Source organism: Metopolophium dirhodum, chromosome 5 (genome assembly GCF_019925205.1).
Source record: "Metopolophium dirhodum isolate CAU chromosome 5, ASM1992520v1, whole genome shotgun sequence".
NCBI lineage: Eukaryota > Metazoa > Arthropoda > Insecta > Hemiptera > Aphididae > Metopolophium > Metopolophium dirhodum.
Genome location: NC_083564.1, coordinates 36405287 through 36429504, shown reverse-complemented (window position 1 = coordinate 36429504; position 24218 = coordinate 36405287). Strand labels below are relative to the sequence as shown.

The 24218-nt window shown below is 30.3% G+C and overlaps 1 protein-coding gene across 1 annotated transcript in view; it reads right to left on the bottom strand.

The window, feature by feature from the left end:
* The window catches only part of LOC132944239 (brain tumor protein), a 69518-nt gene extending 51423 nt beyond the window's left edge, over positions 1 to 18095 (bottom strand). The window contains exon 1 of the mRNA XM_061013481.1: positions 17572 to 18095. The gene's annotated coding sequence lies outside the window, so the exon portion shown is untranslated. The remainder of the gene's footprint in view (positions 1 to 17571) is intronic.
* Positions 18096 to 24218: the final 6123 nt, after the last annotated feature.

The following is a 24218-nucleotide window of genomic DNA, read 5'->3' as shown; positions in this document are numbered from 1 at the left end:
CGGTTGGAAGTTTGCCGAGTTCTCAGGTTTTGTATTTAATTTTTTCGTCACAACCGATTATAAGGGGAAAATAGGCAAATAGCTTTTGTATCCGAACCTGGAATATGCGATCGACAATTAACGCACAAAAGATTACCCGTCAGTGGTGGACAACGGCGGGTTGATGGGAGGGGGGGGGGGTAAGGGGATAGATCCCCCATGACCTTTTTTTCCGATATTTGAGATCCATACATTTTATCTGTAAATCAGCCCCCTTGCAGACAAAATCATTTAACCGCCACTGGTACCTGTAGAGAAATTCGATCGACGCATAGCGTTCTTGAGAATATTAAAGTTGGACACAACCTTCTACTATTATTAATAATGAAGTCTATAATATCATTATAATATTTTCGTGTGTGGGTGTGTGTGAGTAAAGAGTTTACACGCTATATAGGCTACCTACATCGTGCAGTGGTATAGTTACGACCGCGTGGTGTTTACGGAAAACTGTCACGTTCGGCGGGCGGTGAAATCGAACTTCGAACGCCCAGCGACCGCACCAAATCGACCGTGCGCCGGACACGTATTTCCGAAAAAAAAAAAAGCGATAGAACGAAAAAATAAAATAATAAAAACGACTATACATTTAAAACGCGTCGCGTACACAAGTTCAATTCCATTAGGTCTCCACCTCGCCATCGTCCACCGCGAACCCACCGGGGACATTATTAATACTATCATCATTATTATACATTACGCACTCGCGTTTTCCACCACCTGTCACACACGAGCGCGCGATCACTTGTATATTATATAAATATATATAAATTTATGATATGAAATATATATTATTAGATATTTTGCCGACTGCCAACGCGTGTGTTCGCGCACACGGAAATTACATTTATTATTATATATTATATAAAAAAAGCAGAAAGTTCGCAATCCACACCGTCGCGAAATTTTTCTCGTCGACAGTATAGTTGTCCACTTGTGCGTACCGGAAAAGCCCGCTGCGACGGACGATAAATACGGTGTACATATTATTAATTATTTTGTTTTTAATTTTTTTTTTATTAGGTTTTACGCAAAAATCGAATGATAAAAGTTCGATCAAAATGATCGTTCGAAAATCAATAAAATAAGTGTACTACCACGGTACCGCGTTCTGATTAGGTTAGAGGCCTATCTCAAAGCGTTGACGAATCGAATGAAATATTAAGATAATTCATTATGTTATATCGTCGCGGTCGTGAACCTTTTTGATAGACGTTTTGCCGCAAATTAAACTTGAACAATTTAAACGTCGATGGAGAGAACATAGGTGATTTCGATATATATGTCTTCAAATTACAGCTGGAATGATATCATAAATCATAACATTATTCTGATATTACGATCTGCATGATATTATTATCTCAGAAAATTTGCAAATCATTTTAACGTCATCGCCGTCGTTATTCGAAAAATGTGAAATAAATAGATTCTGAACACGACATTATCATAAAACCAATATCGGTCAGAGTGTGCACATCCGATTCTATGAGGTCGGACCCGAGTCGATGAACCGTATTATTTATTTGCGTACGCGCAATAATGTCCATGCTTATTTATTATATTATTTATATTATATTTTATGTGCGCGGTCGAACGTTTTTGTCAACGGCCAATGAATATACTATAATATTATAAGAGCTCGCGTGAAACTTCTACTCAATTGATATCGATATTCGACATTGTAAATCCGAAATCGCGAATTAAAAATCGATTTAAATCAATGACAATGGATGGTGGAGTGATCCGCGAAATAATAATTAATTGGTATTACGCGTGTATAGCTAGCGCGGCACGTGACCTTCGCGGCGGCGTGCGATTTATACTTTTAAGAAACACACCTGAATAATAATATTAAATTAATATATTATATTAACAATTCGAGTTTGGTAAATATTGTTCACCGTCTTTTTCCAGACGTCGCGGCGGCGAGCCCATTGAGATCGAGTGCTCTGCAGTCACACGCTTTATAGAGGTCATCGTTAATTTATCAAAATATATTATGAATTATTAATATTATCTAATGTAATTTTTTGTTGTGCCCTACTCTTCGATCGATACAATAATAATAATAATATGCCGGACGTCCGGACGACAATGATTATTGTTGATTTCAGCCGAATAACCATAGTAACCATTATAATATTACCATCATCGTAGTATTATGTTACACATAGGTATAGATTACCTTAGTCGCCCAAAAAAATAAATGTGCTTGACGTTTGTTGTACCGTGAAGTGTAATGATAAGAGATGATAATAAAATCATGCTCAAGTATATTGATATTTCCTTTTTTTTTAAACAAATAAAAATCCCGTGTAGGTACTTATAGTATACGTCTTTTATAGGTACCATAATAAATTATACATAAATAATGTCACCAACACAATTAATAATTGTATCATAATACGACGGCGTATGTCGTTCTGAAATTAATTGTGACCCATATAATTGTGGGTACCGGGATTTCGGCGAGATCAGAACACAGTCTCGAATCGAAATAATATGTATTATATCACGTCCTTCCCACTCCTTCTCCGAGATGTATCGGTTAAAAGTTAAGACGTACACCGTACACGACAACGGCGACAACAACAACAAAGTAATAACAATTAACAGCGCGACGATAATATGTATAAATTATAACGTATAATACGCATAGCTCGCCTACACGCCTGCTGTATAAATATATTATAATATTATTTTATGTTGTATAATTATTATTATGTGGATTATAATGATATGGGCTACCGGATATAAAACATAATTGTCGGTAAAATTCAAAAAACTGTTGGCGAACTTGGAATAGTTATTATTGACAGAATTGATTTAACATTGACATTGAACAAATCAAATTAGTCTTGGGTCTAACCGCGCCACGGTCTTCGAACCTTGAATGAGTACAAGGACCCCTCCGGGCTACTTAATTTTCGCATACGAGTTTTTTTTTTCCCGTAATAGCTCTGTGTAATGTGAGTATACTGCAAATACTATAATATACGAGACTCATAGTTCATGTATTCAGTTTCGTTCGCGCCAAAAACAAGGACGTATTATAAATTCACTATATTTTACCCCTCCTCGAAAAGTGTTTATTTAAAAAAATACTATTTCTAATACTGCAGAAATATTTTCGAGCGCGGTTCATGTCGAGGTTACTGTATCGACTTCGTAAAAAATACCACCTCCTAAGTACGTCCGTTACTGGGTATATTCGACCAAAATTATATTTAATGATTTTTTTTTAATATCCCTCTGTCCAGTAAATGTCCGCCTTCCCCCGTCGACCGTCTGTCCATCGTTATTCGCGTGGTATGGGGGACTTGGATCAAATACTACATACTACGTTGTTACGTAAAGTCAAAGTTACGTTATCTACATTTCCGCGGAATACAGGACTTTGAGAATTATTTTAACCGCAAATCAAAACCGTAAATACGTCTGTTTTAAAACACATCCCAATTGTAGATATAGCTAGGTGCCTATACTGTTAAATTTATATAATTTAAATTAAAAAAATTATATTTTAATTTATACAAAAAACCAAATGGGCTAGTAATTAAAATATAGTTTTTTGCAAATAAGTATAAAAATTTGTTAAGAGGACGTCGCACCCGCAAACACAACCATCACACTTCTAATGTTAAAATTATTTCAATCATAATTTATTTATATTCTATATAACCAATAATTTCAAGTATACAAAAATAAAAATAAATTTGATTTTATTAATTATTCAAAATAATATTAATAAGAGGACTAATTTTAAATTTTAATGATTTATACATAAATAGTATATACTATGTATAGGTAATATAGGTAATATCATACATTTTATCATTATATAGGTAATATTTATAAATTTAATTAAATGAAAAATAATGATTATTGATTGTACAGATTTTAATATAATTTATTCATTTCTGGTTCATAATATTTACGTATACGTTCGAACTTAATGAATTTAAATATTTTTAATTTGAAATTTGAACTTAAATTGTCTACTTCTTATTTTTAATTTTTTTTATTAGATTTAGTTTTAGTTTAGTTAAGACCTACTTTAGTGTGTATAAAAAGTTCTTTAGTGATTTATATAGCATTAACTCACTCCCCCCATTAAGTGATTTCAGAGTAATTATTATAAATTGAACTCAAATTCTTAAAAATTGTAAATGTTTATTTTTTTAAAATTATCAAATAAAAAACCAGAAATTTACAATAAATATTTATAAAATTGTTATCTTCTTTTAACATATCTCTTTAAAATGAGTAAATTCTCTCTTTTAACGTAAATAAAATATACGTTAATTACACGCTAGCCCAAGGAGACCAATAGTAAATTCCGTGAAATTTCCACCAAAGTCGAGTGAAGTGAAACCATGGTGCTTAACACAAGAATCACTGAGCCGATCTTTGTTTTTTTTACTAATTGTTCTCATTTATTAGAATCATATTTTCGAAGGTAAAATACAGGAAGATTAATTGATTTAAAACAATCAAGGTATTTTGTGAAAACAACTAGCAAGGTTAAAGTTTGGATTTGAAGAAACTGTTAAGGATTATAAATTATATGGGTAACTGGGTAAGTAAATGAAACATTGAAATGTATCATAATTCACAACAGTCTTAACAAAATATGGTCAAATAATAATATAAAATCCAACAATATCTTTGTATAGATACCTAATGCGTGGATTTATTTTAACAGATATTTTAACTTACAAATAAAAAATTAGCTACGAATTTAAATACGTTGTATAGATACACATTATATTGTATTATCTATGTTATTTTTATGACACTATGGTGGTTTTAATTCTTTTGGTATTGGTTCTAAGGTCAAAATAGTTTTAAAACCTCAAATTTAAACTACACGATAGTAGAGGCCAATGAGAACTTGGCCTTCAAAACATGGTTTATAAAAAACTGAATAAAATAAAATTGAGTGATTTTATTACAACGGTTGAATACACACTATTTATGTGCGACTATAATACGGTCTATATACACATGTCTAAGAAGTTCTTATTTCATTTGTGGCCGATACACCCAATAATAATTGTTGTTGGTTAAAATAATGATGCCTAGCAATATGTAATAAACAAATAATACTCAATAACTAAATTCCATTTTAGATGATATTCTGTAGTCGTTGTGTACCTATTACCTACTAGTCATTAGTGTATCCGTATAACAATTCCTAGTATTGTTTTTTGAAGCATCAATATGCGTTTAAAATAATTGTATTATTATTATTCTATTATTCATCAAACATTAGTGTGCGGAATATAAAAAAAATATAATGAAATTATAGTGTGTCATTTTAGTTCATTATACAATTCACAAATTAATTAATTTAAGTAGGTAGGTACTTTGTATAATGTAATTTAGTTGGATTTATAGTATTTTCAATATTTATGGAAAAAATTAATGGATGTTGGACCCGGTTAAAAGCTTATTATGTATACAGTTTGGTTAGTTATTGAATTAAGTAACTGAATAAACAGTAGGTACTTATATGATATAGTTTCTGCTGGACTTGAGTTGTGTCCATAACTATCCAATATTTTAGTGTTCATTATTTTAATTTCAAAATTTAAGTTTATTTGAATTTACTTTTTAATATGTCCAGTGTTAAGTCAATGACACAAAATGACTTGTGTTTTTCGACACATAGAAATTAAAAGCGTTACATCATTCAAGTTATTTTATTCTTCTATACAGCAAGGTCGAATTGTATATCCGTTTTCAATTCATTGGATTCGTTTTCTAAATTTTTTCTTATTGAATACTCTATAATATCTATATATATTTATAAAAATTTGTTCAAGTATATCGAAGTTATAACTTGTACTTTCTAAAATCATATAATATTGCCGAAATTTACATGATTTAGAATCTTACTAGGTTCAATTTAGGTTGTGGAAGTATATAATCGATTATACGGATTTTTATACACTTTCAGTACAATTTATATAATAATATGTATTATGTATAGAATAACAAACTTGTTTTTTGATTTTTTTTTTCAAGTCAACGATTTATCATTTCTAATTATAATTTAATTCAATTGCACTTAAATTTAAATTAATTTAAAAATAAAAATCTGTAGTTCATTTTTGTTATTAAATCAGATAATATAAAATATAAATTATAAACTATCCAGTAAATATTTTTAATTTTTATAAAGATTTATCCTATTATATTATACTATATATAGAATATACTTATTATACTTATCCTATGTGAGCCAAGCCTGTCTCAGATTAAAAAAAAATATTGATGCTGCATAATATAATTCATTACCATTATTGGTAGGTAAGTAAAATCTAAATATAGAATATCTGAATTTAGCCATATAACTAAAGTGCATAACTAAATATACATTTTTTTATTTAGTACCCATAACATACCTAAAATAAATTTCTTTTACTTATTATGAAATTGTTTTATAATATGTCAATAATACTTTATACTTTAAGTGCTATATTATGAATCCATAGTATCTATCTTTAGTTATCCATTATTTTACGAGTAGTTGGTAATAAGACTCATCAATCATCATATTTTAAATAAACAATCAACAATCGGCGTTTGTTATATTATTATGGTGTATTGGTGAAAATAAATTAATGTAGCATTCGTCTGAATACACGCAATTTATTTGAAACAATCTTTCTAGTGCTTATAATAATCAGAGTGTGCTTTCATCGGAATATGTGTATAATATATTAAATAATAATATATATTATTATATATATTTATAAAATAATATGTATTAAATCGTTATCATTAGATTACAATTTCTATTGCAGTGGAAATCATATTACATATAGTTATAATTGTGTGTCTCATTATGTAAGAACGGACTAATTATTGATGAGAATATTATATACCCGTCTATAAAATAATATACGCGAGCCAGTTTAAAAGTAAACATTGACATCATTCTGTTATGAAACTATAAGATATATTTATGTTAAATCACACGGGGTGAGGAAGTTATTTAAAGAGGAATTCATTTTTTTCTATTTATCCTACTGCTTAAAGGATCAAAACATTTTGTTGAAAAGCTGTATACTTCTTATATTATATATGTACGTACACGACTGTGGCACCGAACGGATTTTGATTGAATTTTTATCCACGACGCATCTAGCATACCAATTGGACCTTTAGAAATGTTACCTTTTCCTTTCAAACTCTATAATTTATTGTATATATTAGATAACAGGTGTATCTATGGACTTTTTTACAAATAAAGAAACTTGCTTTATTTTCTTTCTCGAAAAATTCAAACGACTAATAACTATACATTTATCTACATAATATAATATAAGTATATACACTGGACAATTTAATTTTGAAATTCCATAAAAAATAACTATACAGTATACACAAAACCAAAATGAAAATATTTATTCAAATATATAGATATTTAAAAATAGGTAATCAATATTCTTATGAAAATTATGTCGAGTATAAAATAAATGTATGTAAATATATGTACAGAAAAAATCAAAAAAGAGCAAGTTAAAGTAGTTATAATATTTATAATACAATAATAACCATTTGTCTTATGAATAAATATATTTAAAATACAAGTTTAAGATATTTAAATGTATAGTTATTATAAAAATATGGACCAAATTTGAATTTATAAATGTACCTAATGATGTTTTCGAAACTTATATAATTTATTTTGTAGGCTATTTTATTATGTTAATCCTTTTTTGATGTTAATTTTTTTATAACGTCTTTAATCTTTATAGTTAGGTCAGTTGACTAAAACATCGTTAAGCAAAAAATATTATTTGTCGTGTATATTCAATCAGAGAGGGTATTGATTATTTTTAAGCTGTCCTCCACAAAATCTTAAATTATTATAGTCTACGGATGCCATTATTACAATATTATCTGTACGAAAAACCTAAGTACATAATTATCAATATTATTTGCAATGTATACATAATTATTAATTGATATTATTATAACACTGCCGAGTTTACACGAATAAACAGGTTTAATTATACTATATTATAATAGTTGTGTATATTATTATGTTAGACGAAGAATACAATGTATACCTTATGGCCATATGTAATTCAGTAGTTTTTTTGATAGTGGAGGGGCTGAGCGGGGCACTATAATATTAATATGAATGATATTGAACGTATGCAGCCGGAAAAATGTACGGTCGTCTAAACTAAATGATTTTTTGAATTTTTTTCGTTTACATTTTAACACAATGTCCCATTCAAAGTGGTAGTGCCTATAATATTATCATATAATTTATAGTTCTCGCACACAAGACGTATGATGGTTGGATTGTCGGAGAAAGTGCGTGAACTATGAAAAACGACGCCCTGGCAAGAGAAGGCACCCCTTACATAAAATGCGATAAATCTAGTAGCCGAATTCAAGTATAAAATAAGCTCTGCGTGCTTACCGTCTTAGTTTTATTTTGGGGTGACTGGGTAGATTACATATTATTTGAGCGTTAAAATGTCTGCCGTCCTGGGGCTATAAAATCCTAGTTGCGGCACTGGGGTCTGGGAGAAACCTATACATGTATAATATAAGTACGTATATAATATAAATAGATATTGTGTAGGACGTATTTTACGAAGAGGGCATAACAAAATACGGTTTCTTCCATACCATATTGCGAGTGCATCTGTAATAGGGGTTCTGTCAGTGAGTATTTGAGAAACCAAAAATAAACATTTGAAGTAACAAGTAATATATTTTAAAAGTTAAGACTATGGATGAGAATTATTAGGTTTAAATAGGAATGTATTATGTAGATTGTAGATTATTAAACAAACACATAATTTTATTGTAATAAATACCAAAATAAATAAATGTAACATTGTAATTAAGTCAAAAAAAAATTTTTAAAACTTTCATAAAATTACAAATCAACTTAAGAGGGCGCCACACCCGCCTGCGTTGTCTCTGTCTTACAAACGCATATAATGTAGCAAATTGTATACGTTCTGAATCTATTTAACTCTATTATGATTAATATTGGAGCAAATTGGCCTATTTTCAAATTTAGAAGTAAGAATATTATCTACTAGTAGTACTATCATGGGTTTTTTAGATTCTGAGTGAAACGATGAATGTATTGATTATACAATGTTTTTTTTAAAAATTTTTTTTGTGTCTGTCATCACGGTTTGGGGCAGTAAAACTGCTTTGATTTTCTTCAACAGTATCTTGTTCGATGGGAAAGTGAATTTAGTTAGTGCATTCGGGAGGTCAAATTTTAAAATTCCCAATAGTTTTCAAAAGCACCGGGAAAAACAACATAAAAATTAAGAAAAAACGGGAATTTTTACGCAAAATCGGTTTACCACAAAATCGATTTTGGTTTTTGATGTAACTCTGAAACAAATGAACGTATATATATGAAATTTTCACTGGTTGTTTATATTTGCATTTTCTATACACGAAGAAATTTTCAAAATATTTAGATTTGTTCGGAACTGTTTAGGAACATTTTCAGTTTCCAATTTTATTAGTCTTTTTTACTATGAATGTCAATAAAACTTTATTTGTTTGGTAAAAAAGCTTGAAAATTTAATACAAGGCTCCTACTATAATGTTACAATGACATTTGAAAAATATTAAAATCCTTAGTCACAGTTTTTTTTTATAAGCATTTAAAGTTTAATTCTTGACAAAATAAGGAAAAATCACGAAAATTATAAAATTATTTTGAGTTGAATTTTTCTTTTTAAATCTAAGATTTGAAAATGTAATACAAGATTATTCATAAGTTTTTCTACCTTTATCAAAAAAAATGTCTACAAGCAAGTCAAATTAAATTTTTATGAGCGTTTGAAGTTCATATTTTTACAATATTGGATATTCACTCGATTTCTCATGTAGCGGTTTTGTTATTTTATTGTTATTCAAAAACGAATAACTGCAGATACATGAAAATTTTACTGAATGTATATATTTTTATTTGCTATACACCATAAAATTTATAATACTTGAACTCATTTCGAGCTGTTTGTACGGACATAGTCAGTTTTCAATTTTTTTAGTTTTTTTCCGATAAATATCAATCAAATTTTATTTGTTGGGTAAAAAAGGCGTGAAAATTGCAAGGCTCCTGATATATTGTTACGATAGCAGGTGAAAAATATTAAAAATACATAGGCACAATTTTTTTTATAAGGATTTAAAGTTCAAATTTTGACAAAATTTAATAATTTTTTTGTAGTTGAAAATTTATATGATGTTCAAATTTAAAGCTAAGGTTTGAAAATTTAAAACAAGGTTCCACGTAAATAGGTAATATATAAATTACTTTATTTGCAATAATATCATCAATTAATATACTTAGTAATAGCATAAGCTGACTGACCGTTTTCGCTCAGAATCGTTTTTCTTATACAATGATATTATATCAAAGAATTCAAATTTAACACCATCCATTACATTGACCCACTTGTAAACTAATGTACAGCAGAGCAACAGCCACTTCCCACTTTTTTTAGATTTTAATTTTAAAGAAAGTTATGAGTATTTTAAAATGCACAAACAATTTACTATTCTAAGCCCTTAACTCATTTTCTGTATTAAAATATAGGTATATATGTGTCATACTGTAATGTGTTAACTTTGAGTTACCTTAAACTATAAACATTATAAATAATTCAAATTAATAAAATATATCAACAATACTATATTATATGCATGAGTATTGAGTATAATATATATATAAAGGCTCTACTAAGGGAAAAAGAAACACGATTATAGTAGTGGTGCATGGAGGAAAATTGGGAACGACTTTATTTTATCACACAAGTGTTGGTTTAAATAGATTTGAGTGAATTCCGTAAACTGCTAAATCGTTTCTTGTTGTCCATTAATTTATTTTCAAATCAAACAAGATGTAAATCAACCCATCGCCAAAGTCATTAAATAGTGTCTATCGAATCCACAAAAACACCGTCGACTCACATAATAATAATTATACAGCAGTGTATAATAGTCGTTTTATCCTCCTAAACGTTTTGGTGTTAACTACTCGTTATGCATACAGGACCTCGACTTGACAACCTTTTCGCGCGAATTCACTCGCAGACATATTATACAGTGCCACATTAGCTCTCAATCCGTCTCGGGGAGGAGGTCTCCCTCATAATATCGCAGCCCCGTATACTCTCCCCCAACAGTCGTAGAGGAGTCGGACGCATACCGAACGGAAAAGTTTCGCACCGTGTTTACGTTCAGGGCGGTGAAAAACCACCGCCGCCTGCACCGGTGCATTGTCTGCCGAGTCAAAGACTTTATATGTAGATATGTGTGTGTGTGTGTATTATAATGAGATCTCGCCGTCACGACCGTGAGAGAGCTCAGGTTGATTTATCGTGAGCAGCCAATCCAATTATTATACAGCGCGGCGGCTGAAGGTGCTGTGTGCGAGCGAGCGAGCGCGCGCGCAAGGCAACAAGGTCACCCACCTCCGCCGCCGCACGACAAAACCCGGTCAACGCCGCCGCGAGTTTATATTATTTTCTTCTTCTTCTTCTTCTACTACTACTAGAGTACTACTACTACTCCTTCATATTATTATCTCCTTCGTCTCCGCGGCGCGCGAGTTGACCCCACGCCCGATCGCCCGCCAGCCCGCTGCAGCGGCAGCAGCAGTCTCCTGGACATTTGCACCGAGTCGCCGTGTATAGACGACCGGCGGCGGCGGCGGCGTCGGTAACCGAGTTGGATGACCAGCGGCGAGTTTGAAAAAAAAAAATAAATACAAAAAGAATGCCATGTGTGCACGTCTCGCGTAACATTACGCGTATTTGTGTACATACATATTACGATGATAAAACGCACGCGAGATGTGCAACGGCCGCGTAAACAAGACCACTGCCGCCGCCAAGGTCGTCTCTATCTTTGTGCATACGCGCGGCGCGCCATCGTCCCACACGCGCGCACACGCTTTGTGTGTTCGACGCGGCGGCGGTGCACACGCATAATAGGTATATGCCACTCGCGTCCCGAATCGTAATCGACTTAATCGGTATGAAAGTTACTATCATCAGTTATCACATCTAACTTTATACCTAGGTACCTACGGGTATAAGATATAATATTATTATATCATTACTATATGGTCTGCTCAATTATACCACGATAAAAAAACAATGGTCACTGGCACTCTCGTGGCTAATTTGCGTCCCGGTGCGTAGGTATCTAGCTTTTTTTGTTTTTCCCAATTAGTTGCGTCCCCAAACGATACCATTCGATTAGTAATATTACCATGATAGTTGATGATACTACATACTATACCATGATCGACACTTATAATTTAGACGAGTTGTTAACCGCATTATGCTTTCATGTATATAATAACCAATTGATGTTATGATTTATGATTATTATTATTTGTTATTATTATCTTACCTATTGAAAAAATTACAATAGTAAGGCTTAACTGCAGCAATCTACATAACTATTAGTAATAACAAAAAAATCCAATATACTATATAAACTGTCAATAATAATAATTCGTAAATAAGTATATTTAATACAATTTTAGGCAAACATTTTTTATGTATGATTTTTTTTTTTTTTTTTTAATGTTTTATTGACATCGATAGTTTTATAATTTATACTATAGTAGTGTAACATTATAGCCAATACGTGTCTGGAGTAACTGCAGTAAAGGAAACAAGATTGCTATTGAATTTAATACCCGTTTAATACGAGTAGACCTTTTTTGGGAGTCAAGTATAGTATATCCAGCCTAAAATGATCGTTTTTTTTTCTTATCATCGAAAATTCGTGAAACAGTATATTACCGGAGTTCAATAATATGTATAGTTATTCCCTTGCCTGCATATGTTCGTTACAGGTTCGTCCAGCAGTTCACCAGTTCACGTCAAGTAATAGCAGTGTCGTGTACACAGAAATTTTCAACAAAGGGGGGGGGGGAAGAAATTTAAAAAATATATTATATTATAATTAATATTATATATTATTTTTTATAATTATAGTTATTAGCTTATTCATTAAAAACTTTCGTAAAAAAATTGATAAGAAATAAGAAATATAAATATATTTATTAAAAAACTACTATTAAGACATTTTCACGTTTTTAAGCATCGAAAAAAATGCCAAGGGAAGTTTTAAACACCCCCCTCCTTCCATTCCAAGTATATAAAAAAATAGTAAATGGTAAAAAATGGTATACAATTTTTCACCTGCAGAGATATAATGGCCCTAATTATTTATTGTGTTGTAAATAAAGTTATCTAACGAAAAATGTACCGAAAAAACCTTTTCTATACACAAGTAATAATAATTTAACTCTTTGAGTGACGAAACTAGAAATATAATTTGGTGGGAGTGAGAGCATTGCAATCAGTCTTCGCTGCAATATATTTTCTGACTGAAATATCTTTTAATGTTCTCAAGTAATTTATACGATAATCATCAAATTTACTATACGCCTATGTCTAAAGAAAATCACATTCAGGATACAAACAGTTTGTTTTAAATGTATTAATAAAGTTAAACACTGATTTAAATCAAACCAATCTGGTGTAAATATACATTCGGATAATGAACTTTTCAATAATTTGCTTTATAACGATTACAATTTATTTAAATTGTTAAAATAATAGAAAAAGTAATACAAATATTCTCATAACTTCATATAGATTAGACAAGTAACTTAATTGTGCTTATTTTAGTGTTTTTATCTCTGGGTTGTATAAGATAATAAACATTTTTTTTAAATTTAATTTATACAAAAGGCATGGTTTGTTATTTTAAAAATTATTTATCATTCTGTTTTTTTAACAATTGAATTTATCAAATATTTGTTATCAACGAGGCAACGTAAAAAAATATTTATACTATGTTTAAAACAAATATTATACTGAAAATTAGGTAAGACTGGTATGAGTATGTCAAGATCTTCTAAAATGAAATACGCGTATGCACCACGTACAGGCTGAAGTGGTTTTGAGTAAATACTTATGTCATAACTCATAACATATGCAAATAGCTAATAATTGAATGCGGTTGTCGGTGGAGCAAATTATATAAATAAAACATGTTTTTATATCATACAAAATTTCGTTTTAAAACGCATTTAAAATATACATTAACGAGTTAGAATAATATTCTTTAATCACATCGATAAGCATAACAAATGTATTGTATTTTATTTTTGTGTTAAATAATTTACATATCTTAATATTTTATAGTAATTACCTGCAGGTGAATCTGCTATAATTATACTATAGATATTAATATAATATTTACCTAAGCTCTTAATTAATTATAATATGTTTTGATTTAATAAAAATTCGTTGTTCATAAACTACGATCTAGCATTAATTAACAAAATATTTATTAAACATAAGTTAGTAATTTTTGTCGGGCTTATATGAATAGTCCTATATGTTTGATAGATAAGTTCTCTACAGACAGACATTGATTTTACTATTTAAATGTGATAGTTAATAATATCTAGATAGTATTATCATACATGACGTATATATTTTATATTAATATATATTAAGGGATCTCAACACACATCTGTACATCTGTACAAGCTGTATAAGTACAGAGGGTATTGGGTTAAAGGATAAGATATACAATCTCTTCAAAGATGACAGATGACAAAAAGATGAACCCTTTAAAAACGCTGTCAGGCAATAGTATTTTCAATTTTGTAATGATAATTATAAACTTTTATAAAAACCATTTGGTTTCAAAAATAATTATGATTTCATTTTCATGGTTAGTTAGTTACATACTTACATAACGTTAGAAATTGAATTACACATAGGCATCACAATCTATCAATTTAAGTAGGTATATGCTTAGAATGACTAGGTATGGTAGAACTTTATTTTTGTAAATTGTTAAGTACTTGTTAGGGTTGATTATATCACAGAACAAACGGTTATATTTAATCAACACGTTTATAAAACACATTCATACCATAAAAATAAATAAATTATAATGACAAGACAATTTTATTATTACTAGAACAATTAATATTCTGTATTCTACAATTCTACATTATATAATTATACCTACAATATAGGTATCGGTGCCAAGTTCGTAAAAGTAAGACATTATAATCAATAATTTAATCAGGTTTTTGTTATAGTTTTATGTTATATAATGTAAAATAAATGTTAATACCTAAGTGAATTATAATATAAGTAAATATTTTTGTAATTGTCACTGTTTGAAGATTATATGTAGTTTAAACTTTAAAGGTTATATTGCTATAATATTTTTAACCAATTATACCCGAAGCCCTTTTTTAGTACTAACTAAATTATAATATTAATTAAATAAGTATTTTATTTTTCTTATTATCTGTACTTTGCAGTACTCACTACTTTGCAAATTCGGAAACAAAACATTTTTAAAATTTCAACTATTCGTGGTTTCATTTGGGTAAAAAAAGTTTTAATATAATTGTACTTACTTAATGAGTTTTTAATTTGTAAAAAAACTTTTTTTAATTTTTTAGAATCTTTTGATGGTTTTGTTAAGAAAAAAATAATTTCTACCTTGCTTAACATAGTTTGAAAAATGTATACTAAAATAATAACATTTTATGTTCCAGCGATGTATTCGTTTAAATACAGAACAACAGAACTTTGCAGTCCACGGACTCTGGAAAAACTGTTTATCATACACGTTAAAATATCGAATATAGATGTGTACCTATACTTATATTAAAACAAAATACGTTATTATAAATGCGTGTACAAACATTGTTTTTTAGAATTTAAACTGTTGAAACTTATATAAGAATATTGGATTATGAGAAAATATAATCCAAAACTATAAAAGTAAGTGCATTTTTGGCTTACAAAACATTTTAACTCCTTAAGATAATATTTAAGTGAAATACACAAATTGATTATAATTGGTGCACCATTTATTTTTGATTTATAAAGTTCAAGTAACTTTATTCAAAATGTACTAATTAAAGTTCCACGGATAAGATGGAGTAAAACTACGAAAAGAAATATAAAAACATTAAAACATTACTCCATATTGAAATTAAAATAAATAACGTATCTAGTATAATGTATTATTATACGTTGGTACTACTAATCTCCGTGTAAAATTTGATTACCGAATTTACTTATATAAAAGATAAATTTTAATAGTATATGCTATAATGGTGTACCTTTTTTACACTTTTTGTACCTATTTATTAGGTAGTGACTAAATCTGATAAGATATAATGATTTCTTTGATAGTAAAATATAATAAATTATATTAAAAATAATAAATGTGTATGGGTACATTAATTTGTTTTATCAAAAAGGAAGAAAACATAAACAAGTTGTCAATGTTGTCATATAATGATGTTATGATAATATAAACATAATCATTAATAAATAATATTATCATAATGTGAGATAGGTGTTATCTCTTTTCTTCGTAATAGTATACCGAAAGAATTAAAATTAAAGATAATTTGTATAAATGGAATACATTTTGAGGTCATTGAAATTCAACGGAGTAATGAACCATCCGTTTTGTCGATTCATTGTTGACGATTTTATGGCGATGTCATAATATTATGCGCGCGATAGTGATAACTAGCGATAGTTGACATGCACTACCTATAATGGAAAACGATGTATAGGTTTGACGTGTCGACGATCGATTTTTTTATATAGTAAGTACGATTCCTGTTATTTTTTATAACTAATCGCACAGTATATTTTAGATTCTCGTACAGCACCCACATCAATTCGCTGTACCTAATATAATACTAAATGTTATTAATGATTTCTGTGTGCGGTGTACAGTGCCAGTCGTCCAGAGGTGGTCCCGGAGGTTAGGCCGACGGCCGTTGCATACAAGTACTGAAATACTCATTAAGAAAAACTAGGTACTTTTGTCGTAGTAATACCTCAATGGCCAACGGGAACGTATTTTAAAAAATAAAATACAACCATAATTTTAGTAGGTACATTACAGATTAGATACCTAACTGCTATGGATAAGATTTGATTGTAATATTAATAACTTGATTTATATTTTTAATACGTATGAACTATTAATTATATAAATAAATACATGAATATATTATATTGAATTTTCAAAGGTGGGGGGCAAAGCCCCCTGGATCCGTGCCTGCACAGTTGGGTTGGTAACAAAAAACAGCTGGCTATATAGAAATCGTAGAAAATGTATCAATCGTGGTATCTATAGGTATATAATATGGTGTCACTCTAAACGGAATTTTTATCCGCTATGCGTTCGACCACCCCCACAGGCCCGCCTTAAGTCATACACAACAAGTGGGCCATCGTGCACTCCGTATGATAGTATATTATAATATAATTGATAATATTGTTGATGATATTTTATCATAATAACAATATTGTTAGATCCATATAAAATATATAATACAATTACAGTAAATTGGTTATTATATTTTAGTAAGAATATTGTTAGATCCATATAAATGTAATAATTGTAGTAATAGTATAAATAGGTACTTACTACACTTACCTATATCGAAGACAGACGAAATGGAAACGACAATCGACGAAACGGGAGCGCGGAACGGACGACTGTTGTAGTAATGGATTGTTGCGATTGTATATACGTATTATTGAAGTTATTAGTTATTACATAATATTATATGGACGTAAAACGGCGCAACAGAAATCGCGAATAAAAAGAAAAACAACCGACAACTTGGCGAATTTTGGCGCGTGCGCGCACGGGTGGTGGGCGGGGAAGGACGGACCTGCACGGTAAATATCAACGCAGACGAGTGTCGGATGGGGGTGAGGGGGGGATGGGGATGCGAAAGAAAACCCGGTAAACCGCAGCACAGAGTGATACGATTTATAATACAGCCTGCGACGGCGGCGGCCGCACAACAACAATAATAATGGCGATGATAATAATAACAAAAATAATAATAATATGTAGTAATAATAACAACAACAATAGTAATAATAATAATAATAATAATAATAATAATAGTATATAATATTATCACGCGTACGGAGGAGCGTCTTCTCACTCTCAAGGCGTGTCGACTGCACAAAGCACGACTCCGGAGTGCGCGGCGCGTCGCCCAAGTTCAATGTCAAAAACGCGGTCGGCGCATCTCACCCCCTCGCCGCCGCGCTTACATCGCTAGCCGCCGACAGTGCAGCGTGACAGGGCTGCCGGCCGAACTTTTTTCACGGCGGCCCGCGCGCTGTGTACACATATTTTATAAGCACACTAATAATATTATAGGCCTAAGACACCCATACTCGCACGTTCGTCACGACGACAGTACAACAACACAAATAATAACAATTAAATATTATATTATTATTATAACATTAAATTATCTCGACTTTCGACCACAAATATAATAAGCATATAATGTGTAAATATACCATCCGCGGATGTCCTGCAGTCCTTAAGTCCTGAGTCCTTTAGTCGTCGGTTGTAAAATATATTAATTGGTATGTCATAAAATGTAATCAATCGAATTGTACCCACATAATAATATTATTAAAAAATATGAACTATCAATACAAAACGTTATAATAACTATGCCGATAATCGATGTTATACTATTATAATAATATAGTTGGCCGTTTATATTATATTTTCCATAGTACAACGCGTCAATGCGTCATGGCGAAAATAATAGTCACAATTTGAACAGCTGTCTAAAAATGAAGCCTTGTTCACAATCTAAATATCATGTCCTACCACCGCTGAGCGTTTTAATTTGTTCAGACCGTATAATATTGGCTTCTAATGTATTATAATAATAATAAATAATAAATAATAATAATATGTATGCTATACGTCTATATCTCTATTTATATAATACACAGTCAACAACCGTGTGTCATATACTCATGACATAGGTACGTTACACCATTATAATTCCCTATAATATGTACACAATTTGAAGTGTAGAATCCTGCGATACACAGAGTGATCATTAATGTCTAATCAGCTTTACACTTATTAGTTATCATAATAACATACAAGATGATGGTATTGTCAAGCTATACAAATAGTACATAATATTTATATGGTGTGGTATGAAAATCGTCGGAGATGTGCCATAACGTGATTCTTTCGCCAAGGTTTCCCAAATATTAGAAGTTAGATTTTAGTGTTTTACAAACCTATGTAAAAATAAGTGTTGTTACCAACTAAAATCAATAGGTACCAACTTCATTATAACAAATGACTTAGGTCTTCGATTACTTAGTTAACGTACTTATAATGTTTAAAGTGATTTTTTTTAATGTAATGGTAATATTAATCTGAAATCTCAGTCAGAAAATTTCAGCTCTGAATGTATGATTTAAAATTTAGAACGATGTGTCACCTGCATTCTTGTCAGTTAGGTAGTTCACGTTTTGCAAATTGAAACTTCACCGACTCGATAAAATATTTTATACTTTTATCTATACAATTATTACCTTTAATTTAAAATTGAATCAATAATAACTAAAAAGTGTTATATAAAGATGATCACATAAACATTGTTATTTTATTTACTACCTATATGATGGTAAAATATTATTAATTTAATGGAAATTTAAAAGAGTTTGTATACAATGTAAGTGTATACAACTGAGTATTAAAACGTAATATTATTAATAGTTCATTAATACACGAAAAGGATCAGGTAAACAAAGTGACTCATACTATTAATAACACACCGTCTATAATATTATTATTATTTGAAACTGTTTTAATAATTTAAAAATATATATAGGTTTACCTAACTTGGTACGTGTACATTTTAATATTAATGAAACATACGTAAAATATCCATCCAAATATTGGTTTTTGGTTATTTTTTGAGCGAGCGAGATGTTTGAAAATATCTTTGATTATTGGTTATAAAAAAAGAGTCGATTAAACAAATATTTCAATCTAAATTTCAAATAGAAGCTCTAGTTTGAAAGTTACGCTTTAAAACAATGTCAATATAGTTGATATTATAATCCGTAAATATATGAATATATTTTTACATAGTACAGATCATAAATCAAGAATCAATGTGATTTCGACTTTCTCTAGACGATAGTATTAAAATTAAAACGATTTTAATCCTTAAAGATATTATTTGTACACGATGTCATGAAAAACGTCAAAAATGATAAAAGATGGGCCAAATGTGAAAACCATGCACGTTACACCAATCGCTCTGTAGGCTGAATAAGTTGGGTGTCGTGAAATTTCGTGTAACGTAGGCTTCCAACGATATTTCCAAGGTATGTATACGGTTAAGATTATACTCCATGGTGGCATATAGGGTAAACGAAAAAATAAATGTAGGGGTTGAACGGCGCTTGCGCCTGAGCTTTTTAGGGTGGCTTTTATGAGCGACCGAGAGGGGAATGCACTCACACATATACGCACATATACATGCACGCACGCACGCACACACAGACGCAGACAAACGTGAATTCTATTTCTACCACACAGTTCTCTCTGTATATATCCATCTCTCATTCACCCCCATATACAACTCTCTCTTTCTCTCACACTGTATTTCTTCCCCGTCTACTCTCAATCTGCACTTACTTTCTATCTCTCTCTCTCTCTCTCTCTTTGCCAACATCACTGTGCGTGGGTGCACGCACCAATGTTGTAAGGAGGAATATTGCCAGGAGCTTGGCCCCTTATTAAACTCGCACCCTCTCGCCAAATACACATAACGGCCACGACGCTACGCACATATAAATTATTCGGTCCCCATAATGAAGGGGGTGGAAATGGACCGGATCCCTTCGCAATCGCCGCAGCAGTAGTGGGTTTTATCTGCGACGAGACGCTCTCTCCGGAACACACCTGGGCTTGCCGCGATAATTTAACTTTGCGAAGAAATTTTAAAACGCGCCTCTCCACCAACCCACTTGCAGCTCGCTGTTCGGTACTGCAGTTAGGATATTATGTATCTAAAGTGCGCCAATAAACTTACGGCTGAACAGAATTTCATTACACATACCAAAACAAGTGTTTGCTGTTGCTGCTGCTGCATCATGCCGTTTTCTAGGACTTTACTGTATAGAACATTGTAAACTTGTTGGGCACTCGGGCTCGAGTGCCTATGTTACGTGAGGGTTTTATTTAGTTCATTCTTGACGTTCAATTTCATCAGACTTAGCAATTCCATTTAAACAAAATATAATGGTTCGATGAAATTGGTTTTATATTATCATCGAAATTGCAATAAAAATAATTTTATAATTATTCAATATTTTTAAGTCCACGGTTTTAAATTAATTGTTGATATATAGGTACATTAAAATTAAAAATAATATTTGATCCTTTTAGAAAGAAATTCGAGTTGAAAGAAAATACTTCAATTTTATATTTTTTATATTCTTTTTATATTATACATGATATTACTTTTGTAGATAGGTTTTTATTTAAAAATTATTTAAATATAGTCTAGGTTTAAGTAGTTAAGTGAATATCCAGAATTACTGTGATATCTTAAAATAAACGTCGGTTACTCTTTTAATAAAATTGTAAAGTTTATATCGATTTAGTAGGACTTGTGGCGATGTACATGTAATGAGTAGAGTCCTTAAGTGTAAAATAATTAATGTTGTTTTATTTATCAAAGAAAAATAATTGCATGTGAAAATATATGGTCATAATTTAAAGCTGTTATAGGTATACTTGTATATTATGAAAATTACAAAAAATCTAAATAATAATTTCTTTTAAAATTTAGCAAACAAAAATATATCAATAATAATGATAAATTCATACTATAACAGTAAAATTCTATGGTTTTTTTTATTAAACAATCGGCAAGGATTAAAGTACTTATAAGACGTTAGTAAAATCACAGACGAAATCAAGTTATTTTATAATTTGTTTTAATTCTCTTTTTTAATATTTTTTTATATTTCCTTCCACAGTAATATATTAATCGATAATCTCTTAAATTGATATTATTTAATTAGCATAATAATAAATATTAATTAAAAATCTATACATTTTAATTTGATCAAAATTACTTTTTCTAGTGATTGTTAAAGCAATATTTTTCTTATTGAGTATTAAATCTAATATAAAGTAAAACTTAATTATTAAGTCATCCAGTTTTTCGAAAACGGTTAGGTAAAATAACCTTTAGTAGCTTTAACTTCATATTTGGTTACACTAATAACACGCCATTCGAAGAATTTAATCTATTTATTTATTTACGATGTCACGATCATGATTCTGAGCGAAGGTTTGTTTCACTATATATAATATATTATAATATAATATAACTCACGAACCTTGAAATAGGATATCGCATTTAGAAAAGTCTTGTTATCATAATATAATATAATGTACCTATACACCTTTTTACGTATTTCAAATTCAAGATTTACAAGTTGTAAGTATTATTTTTAGTTTATAGATCATGCTGGTATATAATATATATATATATATATATATATATATAAATATATTTATATTATAATCAATCAAATTATATTGCGTTATTATATTGGATAACAGTCTGAAAGGAAACGTCACTGTCACCGCAACTGAACGTAGTTCCGTTGCAACTTCCATAGGATTACATATATTTACATCCGTAAAGTTAGTGCATTGCCAACTATTTTCCTATACAGTTATGCCCCGAGAAGACCCGTTAAGTTCCGGATAATTACCGTCCGGAATCGTCCAGGCCCAGGGTTTTCAGACACCGGAACAAGCAATATCCTGAAAACTTCGTGACCGTCTGCCGTTCGTACAGACACTGTTCAGTATTTGGAGGGGAAATTGGTACATAACGACACTGCACACACACTTTACGCATTAAGTTAGTCAACTCGAACCGAACTTTATTTATTTTTCCAAACGTGTGCAAATCCGATGAACGCATCGGCGGAGAGGATTATTGGTAAAAAATAATATGCTCGGAATGTGTTAGTAGCATTTTGTATATGGATTATTACGTTTATATGCAATGTTTATTGTTGTCTTGAGCGCTTTCAGAAGAGCAAAATTACAATTATTTCTGAAATGGGTTTAATGTATTATTATTATTGTACATTTATACATATACACAAAAGTACATTCACTCTAGGTATTTGTAGTTTGGTTCTAATAAGTGGTCACTCGTAAAACACGATGATAAACTAATATGCCTCCGAATTAATTACGCACATTGTTCAAAGGGTTGAAAACGGGAACATCAATCGCTGCAGAACGTAATGATTACTATATACCAACCACAGGGTACGATGAGCGATGCCCCCCCCTCTCTCAAACATTCATCTCGGCCATTCATTAAAACGTTTTAACTAATGAACGAAACCCGTCGTCAGCACGGCCCGTTGTAGTCGACAAATCTGCGTGGACGACATTAATCCAAGAATTAATGACGCAGTATCCGTTCGGAAATTAAAAAAAAAAAGAGAAATAATGAATAATTTTCGCGAACATTCGCATTCGTTATTATGCATATTGTTTGCACTGCATATTGGCATTTGGCACGAAATAAAAGTCACGCCAATAATTATTACAATATTATTTTCAAACGGCTAGCTTATTAGCTATATACAGTAGCTATAGGTACTATATAATATTATAAAATTATATTACCTATACCAAAGGTCTTTGTGAATAAATTGTATTAACGTATAGGTACCTATATGTAATTTTAAAATTGCCGACTGCCCGACTCTTAATATATTATTTTTTATGGGCATTAGAAATTAGTTTTTAAATTATATATTACAAAGGTCAATGCACTTCAGAAACAATTTACATTTGATTTTAGTATTAAATTTATTATACCATACTTATATAGTTATATGTATAATATAAGAAAAGGTTGTAATAATAGGTACATTTTTGTTTATAGTTCTCAAAATGTACGATACCTAGTAAATGTTACATTGTATTTTTGTTTTATTCTTCCCATCATAATATAATCTATTCTATTATATCTACGTTTAAAATTATGAAGAGTTAGATGTTTTGTAAACAGATTTGTCATAGCTTTTACATATCTGGGACACAGTGAACTATACATAATATATATTACGGAACAATTGACTCAATTATTCATGTTTTGAATATTCTTACCGAAATAATTTGTAGTAGAACAAAAAGTGTATAATAGGAACTAACAAATATAATTTCTTGTCTTATTATAAAGG